Source organism: Mauremys reevesii, linkage group 3, assembly GCF_016161935.1.
Source record: "Mauremys reevesii isolate NIE-2019 linkage group 3, ASM1616193v1, whole genome shotgun sequence".
NCBI lineage: Eukaryota > Metazoa > Chordata > Testudines > Geoemydidae > Mauremys > Mauremys reevesii.
The window spans coordinates 105,152,987-105,167,218 of NC_052625.1; the positions used below are offsets into that span (position 1 = coordinate 105,152,987).

At 39.5% G+C, this 14,232-nt stretch overlaps 1 long non-coding RNA gene across 1 annotated transcript; it reads left to right on the forward strand.

The window, feature by feature from the left end:
* Positions 1-8,975: 8,975 nt before the first annotated feature.
* Positions 8,976-9,681, forward strand: LOC120400206. Its single transcript, XR_005595600.1, has 2 exons — positions 8,976-9,106; positions 9,552-9,681. It is a non-coding gene; the product is annotated as an uncharacterized LOC120400206 (long non-coding RNA).
* The last annotated feature ends 4,551 nt before the right edge of the window (positions 9,682-14,232 follow it).

Below are 14,232 nucleotides of genomic sequence, written 5' to 3' on the forward strand. Positions count from 1 at the left end.
AACTTAATTAGCAGCAAGGGAGATTTAGGTTAGATATTTTGGAAAAAATCTCTAACTATAAGGGTAGTTAAGCTCTGGAATAGGCTTCCAAGGGAGGTTGTGGATCCCCATCATTGGAGGTTTTAAAGAACTAGTTGGACAAACATCTGTCAGGGATGATCTAGGTTTACTTGGTCCTGCCTCAGTGCAAGAGGATGGACTTGGTGACCTCTCGAGTTCCCCTCCAGCCTATGTTTCTATGATCTCCTAGAGTCAGGCTATCACATCAAATTCTAAGCTGTCATTTAAGAAAAAAGGAAATTTATCTCCTGTCTCCCTCATCATTTTGAAGAAAATCTTTAAAATATGAACTGAGATGCAATGACTAGGGCTGGTTGAAAATTTTCTATCAAAACAGCCAGGGACTTCCATGATGCACCACAGTGGCTCAGCAAGAGCGGGGACCATAATGTTTCATTGAATATGGCGTCTGGCCAGGGAGGCCAGCCCACAAAGGAGAATAGGGGCATGAAGTACCTGAATTACAACTCCCATGCAGCATAATCCTGCATTTCTCAATCAAATATTTGGATTTTAAACTAAAAGAGTTGAGGAGTGAGGGTTGGTCAAAAATGATCAGCTTTTGATATTTTGCCAAGATGAGGGAGGGGGAATTGTCTGGCAGTGACATCTACCTGAGTCAGCAGACAGCCTGGGACAATATTTTGTAGCTGTAACTCATGCATCTCAAAAGGAACATCAATCTGACAACTCACTGCTCAGAGGATCCCTGCTGACACCTTCCCAACCTAGAACTCTGTGTATGGCAGATGGAAAAGAGTGATATGGGCCTGGCCTACCTGTACAAACAGCTACATCCCAGCTGATGGAATAATACTGGGGGAGGGAGGAATTCCCTCTCCTACCCCAGCCTCTCTGGGGGAGGAGCCCTGCTGCTTCTCTTTGGTGAAAAAAGGAAGGAGGGGCTCTGGATGCAGACCCGTAGATAATGGTGTGCGTAGGGCCCCAGATTGTCTTAATATAGTCCTGGATAGAAGAACACCCTCCAAAACTTTAACCGCTCACTAACCAGCACCACTCATGTTATGATGGAGAAAAAGAGTGGGTGAAGCAAGAGTACATAACCCTCCTTCCCTCACGTTATTAGTTTATGGTACTGTTACACTGCACCCTATGTTTTGCTGCTTCTCTTTTCCTGAGGCAAATTACTTCTGATTTTGTATTGAATTGGGTCAATAAATTAGGCAGAAGACAGACAGACATAGCTACCATGTGAATACAATTGTTATTTATTACTCACACACCTTTAAAGTATAACAACAAAAAAGTGACTTGGTGAAGCATTATGTACACAGGAAAACTATTTTATAAATGGCAAATCACTGTGCAGGATATAACAGGTTGAACAGCACCATTATAAACTTCGGAGAAGGTTCACAGGCCTATTGGAGATTATATTAAATACATTACCATTTGCATCTTTACTTCCTATACTATCATGTGCTATCCAAAGCTTTAATTCATTTCCTTCATTGTTACTTAGAAGGACTTAATTTTTTCAAAGGGACAGTAATTATAGGCTGTACTTAAAACCATTAATAAAAGCCAAAGGAAATAAATGACAAGGGTTTCACCCCAGAGATTACACAGAGTGGGTTTTTTGATGTATTTTTGCAGTGAGAATATGCTGGCAAGTGGAAACATGAACAGGAATAAGAAAATGTTTTTGGCATTGAGATTATACTGTGAAAGCCTTGTTGGCAAATAATACATCTATCATCCCACCACTGAGGCAGTCCTGCAGTTGAAAACAGAATTTAGGGACATTTTGTTGAGGGTATTTTGCATTTTGAGTGCTTGATTACCAAACAGAGGGCCCACCGTCTGTATCTGTTCTCTCAGTTTATCTTTTGTGCTTTCTTAGAGCCTCTTTACCTGATCCTCAGGATCTTATGGTCAGCCATGTGATTTGTTAGCTTTAGATTTTTGGAGCTAGATTGTGCCTAGCTCTCATGCAGCTGTGCAAGAATCTTCACCCTGCTGGGTTGTACACACCACACAAGCTCTAGTCATGTGCAAATGAACTGCTCCTTCCTTGCATCCCCAGAAACACAGATCTCCCAGAAGGTTGGGGAGGGGGAAAGACCATGGCCTCACCAATACACCAGTTTGCAGAGCTAGCTGCATGATCCTAAAGAGCCATGCATCCCAGAGCATCTGTGAGCTTGGAACTGACCACTACTTGGGTTGGGGAAGCTGCACACTGCATCTTACTCAATACTATAGTTAACTAGCAAAAGCTAGCCCTTAGTATTGCCACTGCTTCTGGCACTAGTATCCCATTCCAGTACTAGTTTCACCCTTCTGCTGAAAGGTAGCTGAATTCAGGACCCTGCAAAGAAGAGTAGAAATCAGTGACACAGAGACTGAGTATATTTTAAGTGTCATTTGCTTTATTCACAAATGGAATAGAGTTGCAGGCAATCCCTGCTTTCAGGAATTTCAACGCAATACCAGTGCTCCATTCCCAGGGAGCAACAGCTCCCTCTGTCTAGAAAATTATATAACCAAAAAATTAACACAACATCTCTTTTGTTTCACATACCACGTGCTGGGCAATATCATGAATGGACTCTGCTTGTAAAACAAATGGACTTCCTAGTCCCTCCTCCAAACTCTTCTCTCCTGCAACTTGCACTCCTCCCTCAGTGTTCCACACTGATTGCTACATCCTCCAAGTCTAAACATTTGTTCACATGCTAACAACACATGTTTGAACACTTCCACTTCACCACCTGCTGATGTATCCATAATGGTATGTTTCACTTTTCCCTGAGGAGGTGAAGAGGGCAGAATTTCAGAATGAATGTCAATGAAATCTGCACCAAGGACCACTTCTCAGAGACAAAGCCCAACGTTTCCAATGCTGTTTTGTTTGCTTTTTAGTTAAAGAATCCTTCTCTGTATCACCAACATTTGTTGGTCCCTTAAGGGTTACTTAAACCAAGCTTCACTAGACTCAAATGTGAGGACATAAGAGTAATAAACACAATGGTGATACGAGTTGTTTATTGAGTGTTCATGATATATTGCAGATTTTTTCGCGACAACCACATCGGTAATAGATAACGATAATATCGTAGTTAGAAAACATTAATTCTGTAAATATACAGCACCTCATAATACTAACACTTTTTTCCTGTGAGAGGAGAATAAATAATTTGTATCACCACTGTAAATACAAGTTTATCAACTATAATTCACAGTGTTTTGGCTTTCCTCCTATGGAGATTATAAACTATGGCTCTTATCTCTGGCTGAGAATCATGATTAAAATATAGAAAGAAAGGAAAAAAACACAACCACAAAGCTACACCTGCTCACACTAGTGCTGCATTTGAATCTAGATATTTATTAAAATACCTTTTAAGATATGAAAAATCTACTCTAGTATTGTCTGTAATATTATAAGAAAAATATAGTAAATTGCTACAAGACAGTCTGGACTGTGATTCAGAGATTTATATAACATTACCAAATGTGTTTGCTTTCGAATAATTAGATATTGTCAATAAGAACCAAAATGCAAAATGTTATTCACAGACATGCTTTCAGGACATAAGCTGATCACCAGCTGGAGGCAGGAAGAAATTTCTCCCTATGGTATATTACTGCACAATTAGGTACATTATGTAGAGTTTATTACTTCCTCTGAAGCTTCTGGCATTGGCCACTGTAAGAGACAGAACCAACTGGATAGACCCACTGGTCTTTTCTGCTGTTGCACTTTCAGTGTGTCTAAACTTATAGCATGAATTATGGGTATGCAAAGTATATTCCCCCTAGTAAAACAACCATATTCACACTCAGTAATGCAGATTTACTGATAGTGTAATGCATACCATCCATGATTCTCATGTGCATTCTCAATTTAATCTTGGTATGTTATGCAAGAACCCAATAATATTAATTGGCTCTCCCTCTCGACTTCTAATCTTGTCACCACCAATAGGTAGACTTATGGGTGGTTGGTCTCTAGGTTCTACACTTTTAGTTTTTGCCATACTTCATTTCATTGCAATTAAGTAGTGGAGTAAAATTAAAAATCTGGGGTGCAGGCATTTGGATGCTCAATAGTGTTTTAAATAACCCATCGAGGGTACTTCTGAAGTGGAGATGGGCCTAAACTAGAGTACCACAGCTAGACAGATAGCTCAGGTTGAATCTCAAACCTCTCTTTCTACAAGTCAAAGACAAACATCCCAAAAATTGGCATTGGTCATATTCTGAGCAGGTTTTCCAATCCCCAGGTTGGGGAGATTCCAGTTTCGGAGGCGATTCAATCCATTGCATAGATAAGAAGTTCACATTTGGAATTCAGGTCTGGGTTCTGGGTTTGGCCTGTTTCTTTTTGAGATCAGTGAACAATACAGTTTAGATTAGTATGTGTCTCCTAAAACTTCTGGTGTTTGAGGAATGCACTAGTTCTCAAATTACCATCCTGGTGTTCACCCAGGCTGATGGACCATTCCCTGATAGACCACTTCTGTGAGAAGATAGTTCCTGGAGTGATATATCAATGAAATCTGCAAATCAGTGCACAACCAGGTAACTGAGATTTGGGAAAAACCTTTAAACCGTGGCTGGGATGAGTACTTTAGTATTTGTCTATATATAATTACAAGCTTAATATTTGGAGGTTTTTATTTGGTTTTGGTTTTGAGTGAAATACAATTCAAAACATTAAGTGTTGAGAGAGAAGAGGTTATTTCTTTGTTTTGAAAACTTTAGGAATGTTCTTCAAGGTAATACATTTGGGAAAAACTAACTACCTCTCCCTTGCAGCTAGGATGTACATCTTACCAAGGCTACCATTAAAAACTCACTGCCCCAGGTAGTTGCAGAAACAGTGGAATAAGAGAATAAAGGTGTTACTATCCCTGCAATGGAGCACATGCTGAATTTTTAATGGCACTTACTCTGCTTTTCCCCTTTCCCATCTGGACATAGCTTAACTCTCAGGGAGAGAAGAGTCGGAGACAGTTGTGAAACAAATTCAGAAGGAAAATAGAGTAGCCATCAATCAAGTAATATCTGCAGTCATCTCCTTAGGGTAAAACTGGTGTGGTTCTGTTATATCTCATTGCAATAAGGAATGGCATAAAAGGGGGCTAAAAAAGAGCCTATAAGACATGAGAGAGTAAGAGAGAGATTTAATCAGACTGACTGACAAAGCTAATATATATTCTCTATGAAAGAGGAGTCTCCAGGGTCACGGTTCCAGTGTTGAACAAGAACTCCAGAAAGTTTAGAGAGTTGGATTGAGTCAGAATTGATTTTTTCTCTGTTTACTACATTCCCCAGGTGAAAAGTTAATGAACCAAGGCTACAGCATAAAAAAAGAATAGGATACTTAGAGGGCTGTGATAAAAATATCATCCAGGTAGATCAGGGGATGAACTTTCATGCTCCAGACAGGCACCTTACTGACCTTAGAAATGAGGAAGGAGCAGTGCACTGACCAACCTCACGTGTTCCATGTTTATACATTGTACTGCAAAATATTTGGTAACCTAAGTAGTATAAACAAATGCTGATACCTTTGTATCAGTAGACAAATAGGTATTTCACTGCATGCCTCTTGACTGATCCATGAAGTTTTGAGTCCAGCATTTAGTATTAGAATTAAAATTCCTAATGGGTTCAGAAATGAATTATATCAATTCATGGAAGTTAGGTCCATCAATGGCTATTAGCCAAAATGGTCAGGGATGCAACCCCATGCTCAGGGTGTTTGTGACCCTCCAACTGCCAGAAGCTGGGATTGGACACTTGAAATTACCTTGTTCTGTTCATTCCCCTGAACTATCTGGCAACAGCCACTGTCAGAAGACAGGATACTGGGCTGGATGGACCATTAGTCTGAGCCAATATGGCTGTTCTTATGTAGTAAGAGCAGCCCAGAAGTCTGAAACTAATGCTATGAATTGAAGCAAGAGAGATTCAGTAACTCACGTCTTTCACTACCCCTGTGAAATCTGTCCCATTGGAATCAAGTTCATTCATTTTTCCCCACCCTCCAAGACACTGCTTCTTGCCGCCTTCCCCCCTCCCCGCAGGATAATTAAATGCCTGTCCCCATAGATAAGCACAGCAAGAAGGGGAAGGGGGTATATGTGGGCTGAGCTAGAGCTAGATCCCTGCAGGATTGGGAGGGACCCACTCGTGGGATCTCTTCTCTTCCCAGGTGCCCATTTTCTCACTCTTGCTCCTCTCCCAGTGCAACACCAAGCAGATATTGAGGGAGTGGATGGGAGCTGACTCTGACTCTATCCTTGTACCTTATTACGGAGCCCTCAGGGGGGAAAGGGAAAGAGAAGGAACTAATTTCCTTAACTGTTCTACCCAATGCGTTACAGAGAGACCAGATCAGCCATGTACCTTAGAGGAATAGTTCCCAAGTATTCTGAGTCTCCTCTGGATCCAAGGTACCTGAAGAAATTAGCACTACTTGATCACAGCTGGAAGGTACCATTTTGGAATGATGCAAGTGGGCCTGGGCGTGCTTCTGATTTATAGTCTTACCCCTTAAAACTCCTCAGCGTGCAATATTAAAGTTTTCCATTGAGTTGAATGGGAGACATTACAAAATACTAGTTTTTGTTTTATTGCCTCTTTCACAAGTGACTGGAATTCATATCCCTTTTCTTCCTCCTGGCCACCTGAGGCCACTTTAACGGTTGAAACTAGGACTGTCAATTAATTGAAGTTAATGCATGTGATTAATGCAAAACAAACTAGATTAAAAAAATACCATGATTAATCACAGTTTTAATCATACAGTTAAACAATAACAGAATACCAATTTAAATGTATTATAAATATTTTTGGATGTTTTTCTACATTTTCAAATATATTGATTTCAATTACAACACAGAATCCTGCACAATGTAAAACTTTAGCACCTACAAGTCCACTCAGTCCTACTTCTTGTTCAGCCAATTGCTGAGACAAACAAGTTTGTTTACAATTAAGGGAGATAAGGCTGCCCACTTCTTATTTAGAATGTCACCTGAAAGTGAGACATTTTGTGGCCTGCGTTGTGCAGGAGGTCAGACTAGACAATCATAAAGGTCCCTTCTGACCTTAAAGTCTATGAGAACAGGCGTTCGCATGGCACCATTGTAGCCGGCGTTCCAAGGCATTTATGTGCCAGATATGCTAAACATTTGTATGTCCATTCATGCTTCAATTTGTTGGCTCTAAAGTTTTAAATTGTTTTGTTGTTGTTGTTGTTGTTTTTTTGAGGGAAGTTATGTAAAAAAAATCTACATTTGTAAGTTCAACTTTCACAATAAAGAGATTGCACTACAAGGTGAATTGAAATATACTTTTTCTTTTGTTTATCTTTTTACAGTGCAAATATTTGTAATAAAAAACTAATAAAAAGTGAGCACTGTACACTTTGTATTCTGGATTGTAACTGAAATCAATATATTTGAAAATGTAGAAAACCATCCAAAATATTTATAAAAATTTAACTATAATTGTTTAACAGTGATTAAAACTGCAATGAATCACAACTATTTTTTTTAATCTTGTGATTAATTACAATTATTTTTTAAATTGTTTGACAGCCCTAGTTGAAACATACCACCAAAACTTGCTGGGGGTGGGGAGAGGAGAGGAGATGGAAATGGAAATGTGGGAGATCTGCATAGGCTGAAGCGGGAATGGGGATGAAGCCAGAGGGCTCTAAAATTGGTGTCCATCCACTATTCAGACCAGGATTGTGAGCCTATGTGTATTGTTTGTTTAAAACTACAGCAGGAATGGGACTGTGGAAGGTTCAATACAGGAAATCTACAGTGAAACAGAAGCAGATAGAGCAGCTTTAGGGGTAATACTGTTTTCCTCTATTCTAACACAGTTTCTTCTTCACAATTAGAAGAAGGGGACTCTTTGATTCTTTATAAATATCATCTGATCGACTCAGTTCATGACAGAATGTTCCAAAGTTTAGAAAGGGGCAACTGTTTCCTAAGGAATTTCCACTTGTTTCTCACATGGAATTTAAAATAAAAACACAGTATTTTTGATGCAGAATGGACATCTGACTGGCCTCCATCTTTTCTGCCTGTATTGAATTAAACAAGTCTTCAACCTGCAGTTGTCTCCTCTAATTCCATAAGTCTAATTGTTATTGCCTGAGTCAGAACTGCTCTGTTGAGTGCGGGAAAACATAGGCTGAGTTTTGGATGAATTCCCAGCACCTGGAAGATATTTATGATTTCAGGTGAATACAGTACTCAATGTGGTGGTTTTACATAGACCTTACCCCAAACCAAACATTCATCTCTCCACTACCTACATGATTATTATTATTTTGCAGGAGTGAGGATGTTTTCATTCTGTACCAATTCAACAACCCTCAACAACCAACCAAGTCAGCCACCCCCCTGCCTGCCCTCAATAGCCACCATTGTATCCAACAGCAATGAATTAGTCTTGGATGTTACTTCTAAAATGATCAACAGTGCACTCCACTGAGACAAACAGTTCCTACCTCTCACTGCTATTTTGTCTCAAGACTCAGGAAGATAGTACTGCATTGGCTTCCTATTTGGAAGGTTGTCTTCACAACCAAAAAGACTAGACACCTGACTTCTTTTGTAAAAAGAAAGCTTAACTTTTGGGCCATTGTTGTGTGACAGTGGGTAGATTATGCAGCTGCATACTCCATAGGTGCTGGAACTAGGAGGGTGCTGCCATACCTGGCTTGAAGTAGTTTCCATCATATACAATTCAATGGCTCTCAGCATCCCCACTATACAAATTGTTCCAGCACTCCTGACATACTCTTGAAAAACAGAGCCTGAGCTTTAGGCAAATCACTACACCTCTCTCAACCTTCATTTTCCACTATGTCAGATGTGACTAATAATACTCCGACTTTACCTCACAGAGGGGGTTGTGAGGTATAATTGATATATGTTAAATGTTCAGAAGACTTGTCTGTCCTGAAGATCAACCCTGATTGCAGCAGTTGGCAGCCAGCAAACAGTGTAGTTGCTGCAGAGGTATAAATTCCTAACTTGAAACCAAGGTAAGCTCCACTAGGGCAAATCACAGCTTTCCTTTTCTACACTAGGTGTGACATCTTGACTCCACTGAATGGCAAAACTCCCATGGATTTCAATGATTCCAGGATTTCACCCTAGATGTTTATACAAATGTGGTTACCACAGTTGCTAGCTATGGATTGCTGAACTCTCCACTATAGACAATGCTTTAGTTACTTGGATAAGATGTGCTAAGTGCGTGGTATTAAGGTACTCCACTCGGTGCACTTGACCACACTGCTTATGAAGTTCACTTTCTTGACTCCCCTCCCAACCAAGGTCAGACCGACTTTTGGTTTCATGGTGGCTCCTACAACATGGGCACATTAGAAAATTTGCCTCAAGATGGTGTGAATGTTGGGATCCACAACATATATAGTATGCATAGATAACTTTATTAACTATGGACCTGATTTTTCCCTTACATAGAAAAAACAGCAAGCGAGGACTCTGGCAAAGGAAATTTACTTTGGGGAAATTTTGAGACAGGATATTCATAGAAGAGAATGCATCATCAACCTCAGAGAAACAAACAGAAGATGACGGCCCCCCCCCCCCACCAAAAAGAAAAATCAAGCCAAGATTTTTTAGTGGAAGCAGTTTGGGAGATAGACAAACCACTTCTCAAAAAACTAAGGGAGCTATGTGAAAAGCAAGCAACATTTTAGGTTTGGACCCACGTTCATAAATTATCTAACTGTGGTGTATGAAAAACTATTAAAATAACAAGCTAACACTTTAATTTGTAAGAGGGTCCCTCATCCTGCTTGCAAATTAGGGAGCTCTGTAGGGAAGCATACAATTTGAGTCTGTCTGCAGCGAGCCAGCCTAGACTAGTAAGGTGAGTTGAGTTGTGCCTTTCTGTTTTAAGGAGCAGCTTGCTTTGTCTCTCTCTGGTTTTGGATTCTTGTGCAGCAGAGTTCTGAATTCTAAGAAATAAAGTAGTGTTAAATTGCAACCTTCCAGCAACAGTTTCCCGCTTTTATCTAACTTCTGTGTGTATTACATGAACACAACAGTAACCAATTTCCATCAAACTTTCCAGAAAACATTTTATCCTAACATAAGACCACGCAGATGAAATTTCTAGCCTGTTGATTTTGTTTTGGGGGTGGTTATTTGGCTGCTGGTGAGGAATGGCAAAGTTGGGCTTATAATAGAAATTTGTTACAACCTTGTCGATAGACTAGTCTATCTCCGTAATACACACCCACCACATGGGATATTTGTTATTGTTTTTAAAAATATAAATACCCCAATTTAAATCATTTAAAAGTCTTTATTGTGACAGGTAGTCTTATGATGTCATGTTTGTGTAATTACAGAGCCATAATTGCACAGTTATGACTCATTGTGAGCCAATCAGTGCACTCCTTTTCCTAATGCTATTTTCTATTATAACATTGTTATTGTAAAGGCAGGAATTCTTTAATCATCACAAATTGAATGTCTGCCAAGAGCTCATTTTATTGACTGTTAAACATGCTTCTGTTTAGAAGAAATGCTACAATACCGAGGTTTTTCAATGGAGGATTTGTTCTGCAGTGGTTTTCTTTAAGACATTCTGCAACCAAATGATTGGTCAAATAAAATGTGTATGAACTGCAGATTTACTGTACTCTCAAAAGCTATGAGCCTGATCCAAAGCCCATTAAAGTCATTAGTAAGACATTAATTTCAGTAGACATTGGTTCAGGCCCTATTTGAGGAAACACTGCAAATGCCTTTCAGATATAGTTGTTTTCATTGTCAAATTACAAATTCTCCAAAACAACTGTTTAAAAAAACAAACAAAAAAACCTATCAGCAATACATATCTTGTCACATATGGCATCTTTGTAACCAAAATACAATTTTCATATAAGCAACACTAAAAATATGTTTTTAAAATAAAAATTTGTTTCTGGGTTGTGGGAATGTGTTTTAATGAATACTGCATTTTCATCTGCTCTCACAGCAAAAGCATTCCATGGGAGGCACAGCATGGTGTCATTTTAGTCAGAGAATAATTTTCCACCTGCTGGAAAGAGGCAAGTTGTTGGCAGATACTTCACTGATCTGAAAAATCATCTGAAATATAAACATATAGATGGCTATATTGACTTAGTTGGAGAAGGTTGAGTCACTCCCTGACTACCAGAAAATTTTACTATGCATAAGTATCCCAATGCCTGTAGCTTAAATATTTCTATTAGTACTATCTCTAAGAGCATTCAGAGGACCATCCAGCAATGAATTTTCCCATTATATTTAAAAAAATAAGATTTTTCTTCTTTGGAAAGACAGCAAGAACATGAAAAACAAATGCATTTACATTGCCTTTTTATCTTTAAGCATACAGTAAGTGAGGAGTCTATAGAAACAATCTCATCACACTGATTTGTCAGTGCCAACTAATGATTTTGCACTATTTTCTTTTTGGTTTACTTTGCTAAGGGAAAAAGACTGCAGAAACATAAAAATAAAGCATTTTTAAAGCAGTAAAAATGGCTACTACTTTGCAGTTCTATAAATATCTATAAGAACTTCAAATGATGCTTGTCACTAAATAAACAAATCCATCAATTCTGAATAAAAGGGAAGTAGTGTAGGCTGGTAATCCATTTAACAAATATATGAGTTTGTACATCAACAAGAATCAAATTACATGAATCTGTAATAAGTGGAGGCTTCATTTTTGGTCAGTTAACAAGCTCTAGATATCCTTTTAAATGTCAAGAAGCCATAAACAAAGACATTTTGTAAATAGCAGCAAATAAATGCAAGAGGCATCACAAAAGTACACAACAGGAAAGGTTGTTTGCACCACAAAAAGGTGACAGATTGAAAAGGAAACTTGCTTGTGTGGTAACAGATATACTAACTGGTACATCCACTATTTACTTGGGACACACCATTTAAATTGAAAAAAAATGAAACGTACGTCCAAACTCATTCATTTTCATTAACAACTAACACAGACTTTTGTAAATAGCAAGATAATGTTTTCAGCTAGGTTATTTCCAATTTTTTCAGGGTTAAAAATTCATGTTGATTGCTCTTTTTGTTATTGTTACCCTTTTCATAATAAGCAACCTCGGCTATTGTTTGACATTTTTCAAACAAACCAAACCAAACCAAACCAACCAACCAAACATTAATTTGTTGTTCACTGAGCGATGCAAACGTCAAATGAAGTCACTGAGAGCTGCAGGTTCTCAGTACCAGTTTAGAACAGGCTTAAGGTGGCTCAAGTGCAGTATCCATCCCCAAATTTTGGGGAACTTTTGAAAATGTTGTCTCTTATTCAGAAGTTGATCTAATAATACGAGTGTAATAAGCATGCTCCCTGTAACCAGACCTGGGCCAAAGCTCCAACTATAAGATCCATAGGAAGTCCTCCTACGTATTGGGCCATGGCTCAGATGGCTAGCTATGGTTGGTATGGATACCTTGAGATCCTTTCTAACCACAGAAGCATCATAATTTATCTGGGCATAGAAGTAGCCCCAACTATAAGGCTGCAAAGCACAGACTGGATAAGAGCTCATTCAGCTCAGATTGAAATCCTAAGAACATGACCTCCTGAGGTCCCTTCCAACCCTGATATTCTATGATTCTATGAACATAGCAATGGCCATACTGTGTCAGATCAATGGTTCATCTAGCCCCATATACCATCTTCCAGTTGTGGCTGGTGCCAGATGTTTCAGACTGAGTGAACAGAACTGGGAAATTTATAGAGTGATTCATCCCAACATCCAGTGTCTTGCAGTCAGAGGTTTAGGGACACCCAGACATGGGGTTCTGTCCCTGACCATCTCACTGATAGACTTTGATGGACCTATCCTCCATGAACTTACCTAATTCTTTTTTAACCCAGTAGTAGTTTTTGTCTTCACAACATCCCCTGGCAACGAGTTCCACAGGTTGACTGTGCATTGTGTGAAGAAGTACTTCCTTGTGTTTGCTTTAAACCTACTGCCTAGTAATTCCTGCAGAGTAAAGCCACCAGAACTTTCAAGTTAACTATATCCCTGGACTTGCACATTAGGCAAATACATTCAAATGCATCTTTCTTTGAATAAGGTCACCCTCCTGCACCTAGGATCTTATGCAATAAGTGCAGCCATATCTGCTGCTTCTAAAACTCAACTGAAAATCTAGCCAACAGAGGATCAACTGCATAGTAATCTATTTGAGTTTCAATGATACAAACATAATCAGGGCCTCATCCATAACCAGTAAACCCTCTAACCTTGTACTGAGCACTATGAAATTCTGCTTTCCTGAGAAGAGACACTAAAGGAGGCCAGTAGGATCTAGAACAGACATCAACCAACCAGTAATCTCTTCCAGTCTTATCTCCTCACTCCCACCCAAGGGGATTACACCTTGAGGTAACCTTTCCTAAAGATTGCCACATCCCCAGATGTTAGTTGTGGTGTTCAATGTGGTCATTGCAGGAGTTGGGTGTGCAAATGATGGACACAAAACCAGGCTGTAAAATATATCATAATACTTTCCACTATCTCCTCACAATTCAACTGAAGACAACGCAGGAGGCACTTCCTGCTAATGCTTCTGGCTCCCATTAGCAGTACAAGGTCCTATTAATGAAAAGGGCAAAAGGTGGCAGTGGTAAGTGGTGATATTCCTGGATGGAGGTAAGATTATTCTTCATATAACAGTAGCACTCAGATGCCCCAAACAAGCTCAGGGCTCCTTTGTGCAAGGCACAGGACAAACACATGTGTAAGAGGCATTCCCCAGCTTGAGGAGCTGACAAACTAAACAGAAGAGATAGATAAGGGGTGGTAAAGGAAACAGAGGCTAAGTGTTTTTTCAAAGGTCACATCACAGATCAATGGCAAGCCTGTACTAGAACCTCAGTTTCTTGACGACTAGTTCAGTGCCCCAGTCACTAGGCCAGGCTGCCATTAGTTCATTTAGTTGCCCATAGCTGGCTTCAGTGAACAGACCAGAATTCTGGTGGGTTAAAAGAAAGAGCCTAAGGAAAATGCCTGGTGGTGCGCTGGGCCATGAGACATTCTTTCACAGTTCCACCTATCATTTGTTTCCCCTGTTGAATAATGCAGAGATATGATGGCGCTCTGGGCCTTGGTCAGTT